The sequence below is a fragment of the Motacilla alba genome, chromosome 1A (genome assembly GCF_015832195.1).
Source record: "Motacilla alba alba isolate MOTALB_02 chromosome 1A, Motacilla_alba_V1.0_pri, whole genome shotgun sequence".
Classification (NCBI taxonomy): domain Eukaryota; kingdom Metazoa; phylum Chordata; class Aves; order Passeriformes; family Motacillidae; genus Motacilla; species Motacilla alba.
Genome location: NC_052031.1, coordinates 30,252,534 through 30,271,185, shown reverse-complemented (window position 1 = coordinate 30,271,185; position 18,652 = coordinate 30,252,534). Strand labels below are relative to the sequence as shown.

The window sequence follows — 18,652 nt, the reverse complement described above, 5'->3', positions numbered from 1 at the left end:
CTTGCAAACACTCAAGTGTCTCCCCATGTATGCACACGCTGGATTTAAATATTTTCGTTAAGAGTGAGATTCCCATTCACCATGCAGCAAGTTCTGGCTGAATATGCTCCTAGCAGGAAAGCAATTCTCAAACCTCTTGCTAAAAGCTGTAGAGAGACATTTTAATCTTAATGCTTAGGCCTTCTGCTACTGACTTCTGACATGGACTTTGGTTTGCCCTGTGGACCTCAAGTGAACCAAAAGGATCTGAAGGTAAAAATCTGAAAGAAAAGTAAATCTGAAAGAAAATCTGAAAGAAAATCTGGAGGTAAATCTGAAAGAAAACCATGTTTCAGAAATAGGAAGGCTACAGAATGGCCATTTCTGTCAATTTTTGCATTGTGCACTCAATATTGTATTGTTTAATGTATTTCTGAGTTGTGACAGTGCATTGGCAGACCTATAATATCCCTGGAATAAACAAAATACCAATTTATGGGACAAACTGATGGAGCAGAAAAGCCAATTTTTAGTGCAGGCACTGAGTTGAGTACAGTCAAAAGAGTTCTTCATCTCAGTCCAGCCTGCAGACAGAACTTCTAACATTCTGAGCCCTGTATTTTTCTGTTTTGGCAGTTTGTATGGTTTGTTGTTACTTCAACTGTTTTTTGTTAAATATTGAGAATAATGAGACACAATTTTCTTCCCAATGAACCATGACACTTAGTGGTTAAATCTCCTAAGAGGAATGTGTGCATACTGCCAGCAATCCAGATGAGGTCAGTGACAGAAGTAGGGGTGAGTGGGCAAAATACATACACAAGAAAACCCATTAACAGTTTTTCTAATTAAATTCTTGTGCTCATTAGAATGAGAAGCTAGCCAAGAAGAATCAATAGCTGGTTGCCATTGTTATTTTCTAGAGTACTCCTGTTAAACACTCACATGAAAAGGAAGTGATCATGACCTCAGCAACTTGCATGAGACCACAAACTCACTTAAAGAAAACAAGTTGGTTTTTCTTAGGGGTAGTCCAAAAGAGCCAAGTGCAATGAGGATCTGGGCATGCTCCTGTAAGCATCAGCCTCCATGCACCTCTGGCTCTCCTGATACTGGCAGTCTCCACAGGCAGCACAGGGCAGTGCCATACGTGCAAAGACATTTAATCACCTGGCAGAGGTCTGGAAACTGGCTCAGCACCTCATTAGGACACTCAGCAGAGCTAGGCATAAGAGTTTTGGTATGCACACCAGCTCCTGTCAGCATCATACAGTCGGGGCACATCCTGATGTGGTGTTTAATTGATAAAAGCTCCAAAGCTTGCCCTTTACATAGATGGATATTACCACTCTTTCAGGAGCAAGGTGTAGAGACAAGAGATGGGCTTTGGTTGAGAGGAAGCAGGTGGCTAAGTTCAGAACATAGATTCTCTGAGGGAGAGGTGCCTCTTTTCACTGTTTCAGAAACATTCAGCTCTGAGTGCAGCTCTGGGCATGACAGGTCAGGCTGTTCTTCCCTCACCACTTTAGTCTAATGTCACTAGTTAAGCCTGTTATTAAAATTGCAATGACAGATCTTCAGGATTTTTGTTTTCTTTGTGTCTTTTGATAGTAGGAAAGATAATGAAGGTACCAGACATATTATTCAGCGAAGTAACTGCCTCAATATAGAGACCCATGTCAGGGGTTGTGAACTACAAAGGAAATAAGTGAATGTAGATCTACTTAGGCTGTGTTTTCTCAGAATTCTTGGTCACCATCCCAGACCATTACCATTTCACAGGACATAGCAATGATAGCTGTCCTACAAGTCTAGCCATCTGTACATAATAAAAGTTTATATTTTAAGCATTTCAGGATGGATCCAATGGAAACCACAAGCCTATTTGGTTTCTCTCATAAGAAGTGCCAGACATCAAGCAGGAGCTGAGGATACTTCAATAAAAAACCAAGTCTGACTTATCTCTTCTGACCAAGTGTAACTTGTCTCTAGATGACACAGAGTTTCCTCATGAGATCAGTGGGAACTTGTGCTAATTCTAGTAACAATAATTTTTTTACAAAAGAGCGAGAGGGACAGGTACACAACTAGCTGCCCAGTGAAATATTAAAATTTCTCTTTTTTATTTTTTTGATGATAAATGGCATCAAATCTTAAGGCTGGTTTTATCAACAAATTTTTCTTTTTCCTTTAGTGCAGTGATTTATTGCATCCTTTAACAACATGAGCCACTTAGTCTTAGCTCATGTGCAGTATGTTTTAGTGTTAATGCATTTTTAGGTAAATACATCTGGAATTTTTCATTAGTATGATATTAGAGGCACTTGACAATGCTGTCTTTGTTTAAACTTGTAATGGTCATGTCCCAGCTTGAAGAATTAATTCTACTAGATTTTGAAAAATCCACAGAAATCCTGTTACCTTCACACAAATAATCAGTGTTCTTTACATCCCTATGCACAGTAACAGAATTCTTGGTGTAAAGAGGTTCCTGAACAGCAGATAAGTACAAATCCTACTTATGTCTTTGTTCTGAACTCAGGTCACTAGGACATTATTAGCACAACAGTTTACACATTATCCCTCCCACTGTGGCCCAATCAATTCTGTGAGAAGCTGTGCTGAAAATAACAGTGATTTAACAGTAGATAACCAATTTATTTTGGGGTTTGTGCTAATTATGGAAGCTATAACTTATGTGGCATTCCAGACTGAGCAGGCAAAGAGGTTACATGGTGTTTTATCCAAATCAGAACTGAGATTTCCACTTAAAGACGTTTACTTTTGGTACTTCAATGTGAAAATTAATCAACCTTCATTTCCAATAGATCTGGATGAGTTTGGTTTCTCATTTCCTGCATGCCATGTAGATTTGAATCTCTCACAGCATAAACATAGGTGTTGAACCTCCTTTTCTCATGTTTATAAGACTAATTATGTCTTTAGGCTGTAACATAGTCAACTGTATCTTAATTGGTATTTTTCCTTCTATTAATCAATTAATTATGATTAAGTTTTATAAAGAAATAATTTGTAATCGAAGTGGCATAATAGAAACTGAGTGTTATAAAAAAACTTGGCAAGGTGCCCATTTTAGTCTATTAATTCTGCCAAGTGAGTTGATAATAAGATTGAACTGGATTTGAAAGATTAGAGAGACTTGGCTTAGGAAGGATATGAAGGTTAGTTTCATACAGTTTTTTCAGCTGCTTAAAGGGAGAGAGTATTTGAATTTTTGTCTGTATTTTTGAGATGAATTATTTCTATAATCTTCTGGGGGAAAAATGGTGCCAAAATTAAAAAAAAAAAATTTGCTGAAGATTTTTCTTTTTCCATCAGCTTTGGATGCTGAAATCAACCTACACACAAAGTTTATTAACACAGAAGCTTATTTGTCAGGGTCTGAGGGATAACTGATCAGGTAACTTGTAACTTGGACAACTCAATTTTAAATGTTTTTTTTATTTTGTGTTGCAGAGCATAGGCAGAGGAACATGGCAAAATTAAATCAAAGGAGTCAGTGCAAGATGACTTGTGGCTTCTTTCACTGATTTTGCGGAAATTGTTTCTCCCTTTTCAAGTACAAGAGAAACTGCACAAATCATTGAAAATAGAAGTGACTGGTCCCAGAAAGAAACAGATAGAAAAAGCAGACAAACACAACCCTGATGAAATCAGCAGCTTTCTCACACCATCAGGTTTGTCTCTTTGACAAATGATAAAACCCTGTTTTCAACTTCTAATGCCTATTTCTAATGTATCATTCATAAATCAAAAAGTCTTTGCAAATTCAAATATGTCTGCAATTTTGTTACGACAGATGAAAAAAAAATCACTTGTGCTTTCAGAAACACTATTAAAAGACATTGCATGAACCCTATTAAAATGTCTTCTAGTCATTCCATAATTCCATCTTCATGTGCATACAATTTTTCCTTGCACTTGTGGCACCTGGGTTAAACATTTCTATCGTAAGCCTAAAGCAATGCATGAAAGCAAACAACAAGAGCTGTCAGTCCAGAACATCCAGAAATATGACATGGTACTGTCCTTCTTAGTCAAAGGCCTGGGGACAGAAACAGTTTAAAGCCATTTAGTAATGGAATTTACTGTTCAGATATGGAACAGGTTGCGCCGAAAAGCTGCAGATGTCCCATCCCTGGAGGTGTTCAAGGCCACCCTGGGTGGAGCTCTGAGAAACCTGGCGTGGTAAAAGGTATCCCTGGGAGGGGTATTGTAACCAGATGATTTTTAAGGTCACTTCCAACCCAAACCATTTCTATATTTCCTGAGGTGAAGTTTTTGTTTGTCTCTTCCAACAAAATGAACCTGTTTTAACAAGCCTGGAAATTCGTGGTTGTTTCTGGGCCTTCTGAGGGCAGGTGGGTGGAAGGAGACCTCCAACACGGTTTGGATGTTATTCCATGAAAGTTTTGTGTTCCCCACAGTGTGAAAAAAAAACCTGATGATTCCCCTTAACAATCAAAATCCTGTTAGGATGACAAGCATTCACTTTGTCTTGAAACCAGGAGGAAGTTACTTTAGTTGCTCCACAATACTGTTATCTTGGGGATTAGGATCTCTGGAAGAAACATCTCCTTCTAATGGGGCTGGCATTCAATAAATCTGAATGTTGAGGGTAGAAAAAAATCTACCCTGGGAGCTGCTGGATAATTGGTCTTTGCCCCCTTTCAGGTACTGCATAATGGTCCTTCCTAATTCCCCTGCCAGAAAGATGAGCCAGGTGTGTGCAGAAAGAAGAAATATCAGCTATGGCAGTCAACAACCAGACACGTGGAGGTGTGGAAGGGAGCCCATGCAGCAGCTGTATTTTCCCTCCAGCAGCCTTGGAGAGTCCAGGCCCTTTCTGCCAACCCAATGTACTGGCATGACCCAGGCCCTGGCTTGCAGGCATCACACAGCCCTGTTTCCGTCAAGGAAAGCAAGGCAAACTCAGCACACTAGCTCCCATTTCCCTGTCCAGCTGGCTGGACAAAAAGCCAAGCAGACAGGAGGAAAACAAGTATCTGTGCACCTGATGTGAGCTGAAATGGAGGACATGAATCACGCATTCCCTTCTCACAGCTGTGGCAAAGCCACTGTGGACTCTCAGAACAGAAAAAACAAGGGCAATGGTGAAGTAACATTGTAAAGGTCCTTTGCCACATCTGTCAGAGCCATCAATATTGTTTGTAACACGTTTTCTTTTCTCCAGAAAACATATTCAGTAGCCAAGAGTTGTAGGTGTGTTCTAGCTCTGCTCTTGATCCCAGGTGCCACCTCTGCATAGCCTACCTTGAAGTTTGCTTAGATGATGCCTGTCTAAACTTCTGGATGGGACACATCACCCAGCTACTATGGGGCAAAGGACAGAACAAGGGATAAGAACAGAGAAAAAGGTCTCTGTTTTCTTTGGGCTTCTAGTGCAGAGAAGATGCGAGGTGGATACATTTCACTATCTTGTTCTGATAATTCTGTGTACTGAATTAAAAAGAAAGGCCACAAAAAGGTGACTTAAAAATATAGCTTAATGGTCCACATTTAGGTCATGGAGACATTTTGCCATCGTAACAAATCTTAAAATAGGTTGATATATCTGCTGTTCAAGATGGAGCACAGTTGTAGAAAAAGGTACAAAATATTTTATTCATAAGTCTAGCAAGACTGGGAACTCAATCCGATTGACTGTGCTGACCTACTTTTCTGAATACCTGATCTCACGCAGCTGTGCTGCTTGTCTCAAAACCAGGAGTACCACAGATGAACCTGCCATTCTGTCCACTTCAGAGTAGTGAGTTAAACATGATTTTTAGCCCCAGTGTTTTCTTCTTTGTGTTTTATTTGAATTCATTGCAGTGAATAAATGATTTTTCTTTGTTTTTACTATCTGTTTTTGGTCAGACTTGCTGGCTTAGTACTTGCAGAATGTAAAAAAAAACCCTCAGCACGAAGCATTAAAATAATGTTGCTGTCTTTCTTGGAGCCTGAAATCATACCTAGTGTAGCATCACTACAAAAAAATATGCAAAACACATAGTCTTTTTCACTGTGTTTTAAAACCATGTCCTGTCAGTGATACACCCTTTCTGTGGTGGAATTCAATATCTTGATGTTTCCAGTCAATGAAGTCTTTTTAGCATTAATTTATAGATACTCAGATTACTGCCACTAATTTGAAACCTCTTACAAAATGAAAGCTGATATTCTACAGATCTCTGCATAAAAAACAAAACTGAATTTGGCACTCCTCTCCATTTTTATTTTCCCTTCTTCTAAGTAAAAGCATTTTGCTATATTTTTATTCCTCACTGAAACATAGGGCTCTCCTTTTCCTTTTTTTTCTTTTAATAAAAAGCAGCATGCTACGTGTTACATGCACTAATGAATTGGCATTTATAAAACAGAATGTATACCGTATCTAAGACAACTGCTATGAAAATGCCTGAGTTGCTGCATGAAAATGCCTGAGTTGCTGCACTCTCTAAATAGAGCACAATTATGGCATACGGTTGGAGTGCTTTTATCTGTACTGCCACTGCTGGAAATTTAACTGTGTATGTGACCTGAATATTTAGAGCTCAATGGAAAATTCCATGAATGTAGTGTAGCTTCAGAGCACCTAACAGCTGTTACAAATATTATACCCATTATACACCATTGCTAAATTATACGTATGAAGCCCCTCTCCCATTCTGGGTGTATTCTATCACTTCTGGAGTATTTTAACAGGCCCTTTGAAAAATGCAATGACTAGGTGCTATGTAGCTTGCATAATAATTCAGTGGAAGTATTTCCTGTCTGTATATTCATAATCCTTCCTGGCTGGGCGCAGTTAATTTTCAAACCCAAAAATGCAGGAAGAAACTATATCATAAGTAGACCACATTTACTGTGTACTTTTGTTTGCTTAGTTTGATATACATGCTAAAAGCGACTACTTAGCTGAGCAAACACAAAAAGAGAGGTAGCAGCTCTTCACAGCGTTAGAATGTTTCTTATTATAGTAGGAAGGAGCATATCCATGTAGTATATCCATGGATGCTGCCTTGAGGTCTTGGTTACTACAGGACTACACCGACACGGAAGAAAATTGTTGTAGTAGGAACTGCAGAAACAACAGAGAGAGTTTATGAGAGCAAAAGAGAGATTCTGTTTAAAACAACACAGCAATTTAACTAAGATTACACAGGCTGTAGACTGGCTTCCTAACTAGTGATTCTTCCTGTCTCCTACTTACAGTTCAGTTCCTCCTGCTTTTATGCTGTTGCAGCATGTTAAAAGACACTTTGCTGTAGAGAAGAGAAATGTGCTAAATGTGGTACACCCAACAGCCAGCCTGCTGCTATAGCACTGCACTGGCTGCATAACAGGGCAGGTGAGGAAGTGTTAGCTGACATCCACACGGGAGTTCATGACTGCCAGGCATATCTCAGCAACACAGAGGTATTAAGCTTAGTGTAGAAGTAATGGCAGTTTCTCTACCTAAAAGCAAGGTCAGTGTTGCAAAGTAGTATCTACATGGGGAGGAGCCAGGAAGGCTATAAATTCCAAGAACTTACCTATCACTGAGCAAGACAAACATCCCCCACATCACTCCTGACAGTACTTGTCTACTTGGCTTCATAGTCTTCCATAGGTGACACCATCTCTCAAGGCCATCTCTTCCAGCACTTCTCTGTCCTTGCCCTTCTAAAGTGGGGTTTTTGCATCAAATCTCTAATGGGAATCTTTATTGTAGCAGCACATACCCATTACAACTTGCCCTAAAGGAGCAGAAACAGAACAGATTGTTCCCTTCCTCACTGCAATACTGCCTCTGCACATTGCTCCTCCCAGTAACCCCTCACTTGTATTAATAAGAATCGTCTCCTCGATCAATGGAATGGCAAGGACATTGCATGTGTGGCTCTGTCAGTAAAAATGGGAGACCAGAGAAAGAGAGAAGAACTAACCAGCTGTCTAAATCAGGGAAATGGCAATCTGCCCAACCTACCAGGGTATGTCAAAGTAGAGCTAAAAATAATCCTTGCTTCACTGAAGATCTTGCAACATTCCTACAAGGAAACAGTCTTTGAGTACTCCTGATCACTGGAAACATGGTTGAAGGAGACCTTTCTTGTAGGAGACCTTATGGATGTATGGATGTAGGGGAGCCTTATGGATGGGTTAGTTCCGTTATTAGAGCACAGTGGCAATAATGCCAAGGCCATTCACTTAAGAGTTGGACTTGATGATACTTGAGGGTCCCTTCCAACTCTGAATATTCTGTGATTCTGTGATTTATGCTGATGAGACTAGTTTTCACTGCAAGTGAACAATTTCAGGAATATCTTTTTCAATCAAATCCTGTTAAACTCATGAGATTTGAAGTCCAACTAAAGTTTAAAAGAGAAAATGAAAATTATTTTATTTATTGGTTCACAGCTTAGTACTGTGGCCATGTCACACTTCAATACAATTGCATCAGATAATTGCACTACTGAAGCCTTCAGAATAATGCAGAGGCATCAGAGCAGGTTAGTGTCATTGATTATCTCTGTTCTTGAAATACTTTGCATCATCTCCAGGTCTTTACCAAATTCTCTAATGGACCAACATTGTTAAGTCCCCTTTTGAGGGTCAGAGTCATGGCAAAGGTAGCAGTCAGAGAGCATCATACTCCCCAGCCATGTCAAAATGATGTAGTCATATCCAAGAACCTTGGGAGGACCAAATCCAGACAAAGGTGAATTTGACCTCAAAAAAATTAACTTGAAGAAAATATAAAATTTTTGAGTGTTAAATAAGAAAAATATTTGAGGATATGAAGGGTATCTTTAATAAAAAGGATTCTGAAAAAAAAAATTTGGTACAGCAAAGATTCTCTAGCACAGGAGACACAAAATATCCCTGACCACTTAGGTATGATTTATAGTGCCCTCGTGTTGTTAGTAGCTTTCTCAGTTCTATGGGATAAATTACACAATGTCATTAAATGTAAAGCAAGTCATGCAACTTGCTGAAGATGCACATAATTAAATGCAATAGAAATGCCTTAATGAAGGAACTTTTTTATAATCATCCTCCCTTCAGGAAAGAACAGTGTGTTTGTGAACTGACAGACAGAAGCAACTACCTCCTGTGCAGAGGGAGTGCTGCTGGTGGAGTGGGGTCTGAGAGCAAGGCAAGGATCTGCTTCTTTCCCTTACTCATACACTCACAGCACCCCTGAGATGACCCAGGCAAGGAGCCTGGGTGCATCGTGGTCTTACATGCCCTGAGAAACTCTCAGTGGCATAAGCAAAGCTAGTGACTCCATTCCCCACCTTACACTGGGCACAAACCTCTCAAGGGGGCTCATGGGCAGATGGCAACATGATCTCAGGGGTGTGGAGAGCCTGGGCCAAGGCCCAGCATGGGCCTGGAAAGGGGGCATTGTTCCAGCCCCAGCTTTGGGTTAATGAAAACATCAGTGACTTTGAGAGAATCTTTGTTCTCACTGGGATTTTGATTTAAAGGCCCAGATCTCTTTCAGTCCAAAACAATTAGCATCACCTGCCACCTATTTCTTTCTAATTGTAATTTCTGATGTAAAGCACCTCCCATAGGACTTCAGTGACTTCTCTAAATTTCACTATTACTATTCTTACATAATAAAAGTAGTTCTGAGTTTGTATTTGAGACTTGTTATTTAATTCATATACAAAACAGAAATATTTTCAGTGTCAGGCCTGTTACTGTTTTTTTATAACAATAAGTTAATAGCCTCACTCTCTTGAGAAATTGAATACAAATCCTGGTTTTATAGCATATTAGGTTGGCTTTCCTGAGATTAAAATTTTGGCTTTATCTTGAAACCTGACTTTTTTCAAAGTTGTACCCTGCTGCTATCCTTTCTCCTGAGGGAACGTTACTTGCTTCATCCAGAGTCACTGGAAATTATTGAACAATCATAGAATCATAGAATGTTTTGGGTTGCAAGACACCTTTGAAGATCACCTAGTCCAAACCCCTGCCATGGGCAGAGACACTTTCCACTAGACTTCATTTCTGAAAGCCCTGACCAGCCTCGTCTTGAACACTTCCAGGGTTGGGGCATCAACAGGATCTCTAGGCAAGCTATTCCAGCGTCTCATCACCCTCATAGCAAAGAACTCCTTCCTTAAATCTAATATAAATATATTCTCTCTAATTTAAAAACCATTAATAAGATCAACACCAGCAACTACAAAAACCTTACCCCCCAGCAATGACATCATTAATTAGCGTTACCCTTTTGCCAATTCTCACAGTTTAACTTTGCAAATCTTTGAAAAACTCAGATCTTGGATTAGTGGGACAGGGAATTAAGCATTTTACAAGAAAAAAATGTTTTAAAAAGGGAAACTATAATGGACTGAAATACCACAATATGGATAAAAATTATTTAAATGTTGTTTTAAAGTGCTACTGATTTTAAAACTAAACTGAAAATTCTGCTTCCCTCTGACTCATGATACTAATCACAATAAACAAATCCTAAAACTGTGAATGTTTGTGTACTTAATTCTAATGCCTTGTAAAAGGAATGCACTTGACAGCTACCATGGCTGTATTTGGAGCAGTACATGGGGTCATTTTGTTTAGGTGAAGGATTTTCTTTGATCGGAGAGCAGAAACATAGTGGGTTTTTATTGCAGTAATGTGATAAATCTGGGATTTCCACCAAATCTCCCATCCTTTCATTCTCCCTGGTATCTTTTATAATGAGAAAATCTCATTATGAATCTCTAAAACTTTTGTCCCCCACCATTGTTTTGGTTGATGTGAGAAGGGAGGATGACTGACAGGAGCAGGAAGAGTTAAGGCTCCCAGACAATACAAAGCACATGCATGTACTGTGGATCCAGCCCAGCCCAGTGATAACTAATGGCCATGGAAGCCATATAACAACAGATATTAAAGCAGCTGGTGCCTCCCATCTTTCTCTCTTGCAAGTCCTAGTGACACTGAAGGGTGACACCTGCCCTGGTGTCTTAGAGTGATAGCCATGCTTGTGGCCAGGCTGGAACTCCTTGAACTGGTGCTACTGGATCTGAACTCGGAGTAGACAAACAGAATGAGGACACAGGGTTCTTGCTCTGTTGTCATAACCCCTTCCCCCTGCAGCAGGAGCTGTCTATACCAGCTGTGGATTAGGACTCCAGCATTTTAGGGGCTCCTGTAGAAAGAGTAACAGAAAAGTGGCAACAGAAATTGTAACAGAAAGGGATTCCCTGCACTAAGGACTTTCCAGGCTAAATATCCACCTCAGACAGCTTTCTTCCCCAGATTGCCTGTCTCAAGCCCTTTCCTCATTAGAAGCATTGTCAGTCATTTAAAAGGATAAAAAATCAGTTTCATCTTTGTTGTCTGCTCCTTTTTTCGTGGCTCAAAATTCCATATGAATAGTAATTGACCCATGGAGGTTTTTCTGTATTTTTGATTTCTATCTATGTTACCTTGTAAGAAATAAACCATGAAACTGAGTCAGCACAAAGCGCACAGGCAACAATTCCCCGTCCTGTGTTGCACGTATTTAACAAGAATAAACAGCAGATGTCAGCACTAATCCAGAACTTGAAATCACAGAGTCACAGAATATGCATGGAATTTAATCAGACCCTGCTTTACTGTCCTCAGAATGCATATGATTAGACTGTGAAGCAACCCACCAAAACCTCTGCTTGGAAACACAAATATATCTATATTTGAAGAACCTCAATAAATTTTGTGTATCACTTCTACATGACACCTTTTTAAATTCTCTAACTAGTCATGGATCATGGGTCTGTGGATAGTTTTTTTGCTTTAACTGCACCCTAGAAGACCACTAATTCCATATACCTCCCTAAAAATTGAATTATTTTTAAAAAGTGGCTTTAGAGGAAATAGTTTGGTAAATGGCAAACACAAAAGTTCAAGAGACACCTAAGGAGTAAGAAGTAGACCTGAAGGTGAAGGACAGGGAACCAGAAGCTTCTTGGTACAGTTGGCAGGAGGGTGCTGCAATTTAGCCTTGATTTGGGACAGAATGGGACAAGTGAGTGAAATGGGTGTAAGAACACAGCTTCTGTGGCCACATGTAGAAGACTCCCTATCTGTGAAACAAACCACTGGTGATCTTCCTGGAAAAAAAACCATAATTTAGCTGTGCAAGTACACACAAAGCACGTGCACCTGCATGCTGAACTACATGAACATATGAGAAGAGGAGAACAAAATTATCCTTGCCTAGTCATCACCACTTTGAGGTCAATGCATGATAGATTCCTTCTGGGGAACATGCAGCATACACTAATACATTGCCTCCCAATCCCTAGAGATTCTTTCAACTCTTGAGAAAGAAGAAAAAAGAACATTTAAAATGTGTTAGAGATTGCATGGGTGTTTCCTGCCAGCATGAAGAACAGTGAATTCTTCAGGGTTTTGACCACTGTCACTAGAGATAGAAGAACCTGTGCAACACCTATGATAGAGCCCAGGATTGCTCTTCCTGATATCTGTGATGGGATCTCTCAAATCCTGCAGCAATCTGATGTTTGCAGTAAATCATCCCTGATAAGGCTGCTCCTTACAGGAATCTTTCAAAAAACGGAAAAAAATATTAGTCAAAAATAGTATCAATTTTTATATCAGTGCTTAGAAATATGTGGGTTTATTCTGTCATGGGTTTTTTCCTAGCCTTTGGAAGCAGGTTCCATCAAAACCAAAAAGTGACAGACTTAATGGATTTATTACCTACAACTATAGCTTGGTCTCCAAGGATCATATGTTCCTCAACTGACATTGAATAGAAAATGACCAGAAATATACCCAGGATCAATTATAACAGTAAAAATAGCTTGGCTATTTAAAATCATATTAGTTCTCATTACAAAAGCAAATTGACAGCTGTTTACATTATGAACTTAGAAAACTCAGTTCCTCCCTAGCCAAAAGCTAAGTCTCAGTCTGAACAAACTGGCACGTTGCCCATAGCTGCCTTTATTTTCCAGCAACCACCACCACATTACATCCATCTGCCTTCCCTGTCATTCTTTGCTCCCTGAATTGCTTTGCACTGTTATTAAAAATAAATAAATAAATAAAAAAGAATAGGCTGTTCTTATTAACTTGTAAAACAATTTAGTTTGATTCATCTTCTCTGACCAGAAGAACAGAAGAGGTCATCAATCTTAACTTCTCTGTCAGCACAGATATGTCAAATCAGAATTAAGTGGTGGGAAAATTGTTGAGGGAGAAAGCGGAAAAAACAAGACAAACAAAATGGAAGACAGTTCTCAGAAGAGGGGAAAAGAAAAGGACTGCTGCTGAGCTGCTATGCTGCCACTAGTTGATGCTCTGTCAGGCTAGAGGCTTCATTTTTCATGCAAAATCAGAGAAACTGTGATACCTGAGAAGGGCTGCAGGCTTTTAATAAATTCAGCCAAAAAAAAGTGAAAATTAAATTGATTCTCCTGGGAATTAACAATACTGTTCTCTCCATTTCTATAATAACAAGGAAAATCTTCTTTGAAATTAGTTGCATCTTCTTTTCTTTGCAGAATACTCCAGTGGAGGATTCCAGTCCTCTCCTGCCTTCACCTGTGAGATGCTCTGCTCAAGGTGTCTTCTCTCGTCTTAAGTGGTGACTGGCTTTTTCCAAACCAAAGCACTGAAGACTGAATTTTCTACTATTTTCAGCACTTTCTTTATGCACAACAGATGGTCTTATGAATTACCCCAAGGAATAGTATGAGCTCTTTTACACTGTGAAGATGAAGAAATTTCAGCAGCTCCACAAGTAAAGTTAAATCACACACTCTCTCTACCATAAATGTCCCACATCTAGACTTCTGATATTAAAAATATTAACAAAAACTTCAGATGTTCTTTATTACCTCTTCAGCAATGACATAATAAGTACTGTATTAAGGTGGGTTAGCTCAATAAGTAGTTAGAATTCTCTACTCCTTGAATTCCCTGCCAGGCAGAAGGAACACTGAACAGCTGATGGATGATCTTTCACTTACCTCACTGGCAGGCAAGGTTAGCTCCAAATCCAACACAACACAACAGCCTGACCACACATACACAAAGGTGAGCTTTATGTCAGAAACTTTTGTAAATACTAACAAAAGGCGAGTGAAAAGAGGATTTTAGCCACTGAAGAATGTCTAGGAACCTGGGAGACCTTGAGGACAACAATACAAAGGTATAGTATGTAGAAGGTTCCATCTTGCCGCACATCTTGATATCCAAAGTCATTTCTTTTCCCCATCCACCATTATCTTTTCTATCACATATGGGCAGGGCTTCAGCCAGACCTTTCTCACAAGAAATGTACCTCCTTCAAGCACTGAGGGAACAAATAAACTGCATTATCTGTGATTTGAGAGGGACGAGGGGGACGTTTAAACAGGGGCAATGTTGCTTATTATTAAAGAAGTTTTGGCTTTGTGTCCTATGTAATTTTGGTTCCTCTGGTCGTTTCACATGAGAGCAAGCAGACACCAGAAGCTAGACCCTGCAGGGCACTTCCTCCTCATGTCACTTCCTCTGAATCCTCCCAGGGAGGAGAGGACAGATGTTTCTGGGCTACCAGTGCCCACAGGGACATTCAGATGAAGAGACCCCAGAGTCTATCAGATGTTGCTGACCGTTTCCAGTGAAAGAATATAAATTAACATAAATATGCCAGAAATGTCATCCTGGTAGAATGGAATAAGAGAATCACCTAATGTAATGCATGCAGACATTTTCAGTTCACTGCTTGTTTCCTGAAACTGTGTTGGGCCACTAAAAGGTAATTTATATACAGAAGTGTACTGGATGCTAAAGGGGGCTTTCAAAATGCAGAGATTTTATGAAGGTAGAGCTGTAATTTGTGTGCAAACAAGTGAGACAGGTCAAATTTTTTCAAGCACTTTTATAAAAAAGGCCATTCATGAAGTGCCGAGTAAATTGGAAGTAGGTGGTTCTCTCAGGAATGCCATCTTACATTTTCTTTAAAGGAGCTTCTGACCATTCAGTAGCTCCTTTGTGTGCCTTTATTCCTTATCTGTGATCCCATCTGTCACAAGACTTTCTATGTCCTTAAATATTACCTCTTATGTGACCACTCCAGTACAAAGGAGATTAAATATTTATGTGGCACATAACTATATGCCAGTGGGCAGAGTGAGTGAATATGAGAATGCAGGCATGTGTAGCTCCACAAAGGCATGACTTTGAACAGAGAAAGATGCAACTTCTCTCTGCCTGCAGGGATACCACAATTTCTTGCTTATCACTTTACATCACAGAATCACAGAGTTAACTAGAAAAGACCTTTGAGATCATCAAATCTAACCTGTGACCTACTCCACCTTATCAATTAAACCATGGCGCTGAGTGCCCCGCCCAGTCTTTTTTTTAAACACCTCCAGGGACAGTGACTCCACCACCTCACTGGGCAGATGATTCCAGTGCCCAAAAGAGTTTTTCAGAAAAGCATTGTGACAGGACAGTGCTAACCATCCTTTTCGGATAAGACATTACACAGACATTTTTTATTTTTTTTTCAGGACATTTGACTGGTTTTAATTATCAACAGTAGAACATATTCTAACAGGGGGTTCTTTAAGCAGCCCTCTCAGAAAAGCAGAATTTAGCTCATTCATCCATTCAGAGAGATAAAGTGCTAAAAAGAATTGTGTGTTCTATCTAGTAAAGACTTTTATAATTTCACACTCTTTGTCACAATTTTATAACTTATACTTTGTTTTAATAATAGATTGCTGCAAAACCATGGGCAGTTCTTAAATATTTTGCTTTCTCCTTACTAGCTGCCCACTAATTCAAAGCCTGATTTAAAGAGAGATTGACTATTTTCCTTCCAACTGACCATAGCCAAAAATTCAGAATCCTATCTGAGCACCTCATACACATTCAAGAATTTAGTTGCACATACTGCCTGTGAGAAGGCAGTTATTACTGTTCCCATCTTTGTATTTGGAGAATTAATGCATTGAAGGACTGGAATCAGATTTACTCTAAATGCATATTTTAAGAAAAGGAGGGTGTGAATGTTACAGCTCCAGCTCTGAACAGTGATTTTGCAATAATTTCAAGTCAAACACCTGAGATACAGCCTCCAGGTCCCTTGTGACCCTCTTATTCCTCTCCTCCTGGACTCATGAAAAAGCACCCTTTGCTTCAACATCCTCCCTGCCTTCCACTCCTTTTGCTATGATTTATACCCAAACTTCAGAAGAGCCTTTGGGCAGCAGGGTATTGAGATCTGAACTGCTCAAAGCTTAATGGAGAACTGGCTAAGTAGGGATCTGAACATGAATTTCTCACTTTGTAAAAAGCCATTATAGCAAAAAAACAACCACCATCTCCATCAATACTTAGACCTAGTTGAATCTGAAGAAAGCTTGGTTTTGTCAAGCAAGATAAGTTCAAGAAGTTACTTCATGGAGGGTCTCATCATTTTTGGACCCTAAATGCTTTCAAAAAAGGTGTGGGTTATGAATTAGTCTGGTAGAAAATCATGGCCATACCCAGGAAGAGGGTATTTTCAATGTACTTTCTACCCTGTGTATTTTTATGTGCTTATTATATACTTCATTTCATGCTGAATTCTGTGGGTTTTAAAGCCTCTAATTCAGCCTTGCTCTGAAGCTGCACCTCTGCCTAACTGCTGCATATTTTATGGTATACTTTAAAACAAAAAACTCCTCTCTTTGTGTGTCCTCTTCTCAGTATCTCACAGAACTCTCTGTCTCACAGCTTCCACCCTGCTAGTCTGTTTTGCTCCATATATCCATATACATTCTAGGACATCTCCCAGGCCATATTTTGGGTCTTGTTGGCACAGCAAGAGATGGTCTCAGCAGATCCAGTTGTGACGTCAGGACATCTCACAAATGGCTTGCTTTGCTTACCCAGAAATAGCAAGAGCCAGTTTGCTCCCAAGAGAAGATTCCTCTTCCACATAGGAGTGATTATATTCTTCCTCTGTAATATTCGATCCAAAGCCACAGGTGGTGCTCTGATCTTAGAATGCAGCAGATCTTTGAGGCAGTCTACAGCAATAGCAGCAGCCTTGGATGCTTGAACACTCATGAAACATATCAAAGAACGTCTCCTTTTTCACTGAGCTCTCAGCAGGGGCCCTGAGTATGCCATCCCCCTCCCCTGTCTCTGATGCAGCCATTTTCCTTGTACTGTTGCACATCAAGAGAAAAACCAGAAAATCATTGTACACTGCTTACCTTATCAGGTGTATCTCCCTCACCTCACTGGTTGACATGTCCAAGTTTCCCATTCAACTTCTTACCAATGCATACTTCTAGTTATTATTAAAAAAATAATACCTTGCAGAAGATAACTAACCCCTACAATGCCTGAGTCTAAAATCTGCTGAAGTTAAGACATAGGGCCAAAACTGTTGAGAAATGTAGAAGAAAACCCAGCCTGGCTTGGCCAGAAACACTGCTCAACTCTGCCACGTCCTCCTTCTGCACCAACACAAGCAGCCTGTGAGGCCCTTCCCATAAGCCTGATATTTACATCACAACACAACATTCCTGCCTTTTTTTGCCACAGGTAGCCAGTGCCATTTGTCTTACCAGTGTGAAACAGACTGGGAAGACCTATGGGAGCAGTGTTCCCTCCAGATCTCTGCTGCCTACTGTCCCAGGTGGGGATTACCCTGTGGCTGAGAGCACACCCCCACTCCTGCCCAGCAGCCAGATGAGGCTGTAGGGCTGATGCATGTGCTCAGTGCCCCATGGCTCTGAGTGTGTGCTGTGGCTGCCCCTCACAAAGGTGGAGATGAACTCACAGGTTTCCACTCACTGCAGCTTCCCTACTTTGGGACAGCCACAACACCACAGGCACACTGTTATAATTAGTAACACACTGAACTACTGTTTTCTTATTCTTTTACAGAATCCATAGTCTCAGCAATGCTGCAAGATAACTCAGCTATTGTGTTACTTCTGATATTACTTCTGATTGTGCTATCACAATCTGCTGAAATAGGCAAAACAATTCCACTGTTATTGGTGCAACTGAAATCTAGTTCATGCAAATAATATTAGTGCTTTAGTAATTAGTTATAGAGAAAATCAAACATTAGGGAAAAAATCATTATATACCCAGATCAAGAAAAAAAGAATGTTCAGCATACCTATTTCTTCAGAAAAAAAGTAACATTTATTTTTAATATAATCATCACATAAGCAAGGGAGGACTGTAGCCAGCTATGCTCATGCTTTGCATGATTGATGATTTTAATATTTTGATGCTTGGTTGATGTTTTTAATGTTTTGATGCTTCTAATTTTTACATCCTTTTTTATTCATTTGTGGACATTCGGGGCAGGGTGGGGGTTGTATGCTTTTAAAAACTATTTGAAAACAAGAATACTGGCCTAGAAATTCTTGGAAAGAAGGCAGCTGTGCCATGTAGAAAGGAACAGCTTTGATGTATTCGAGGAAGAGTTCCTGCTGAGCTGGCATTTTATAGTTTGTTTCTGTCCAAACCGAACTGCTTGTGCTGATTCATTAGCAAAGGATCTGCTCTTTGCCAGATCACACTTCTCTATGCCAATCTGCTTTTGCCAGGCACCAGCAGTTCCTCTACATGGCATGTGCATAGCCTTTCCAATACGGCCATGTATTAAAGCCAGTGGCAAAGGAAT

At 39.8% G+C, this 18,652-nt stretch overlaps 1 long non-coding RNA gene across 2 annotated transcripts in view; it reads right to left on the bottom strand.

The window, feature by feature from the left end:
- The window catches only part of LOC119708098, a 132,986-nt gene that overhangs the window by 17,222 nt on the left and 97,112 nt on the right, over nucleotides 1–18,652 (bottom strand). The gene's annotated exons all lie outside the window — the stretch shown is intronic.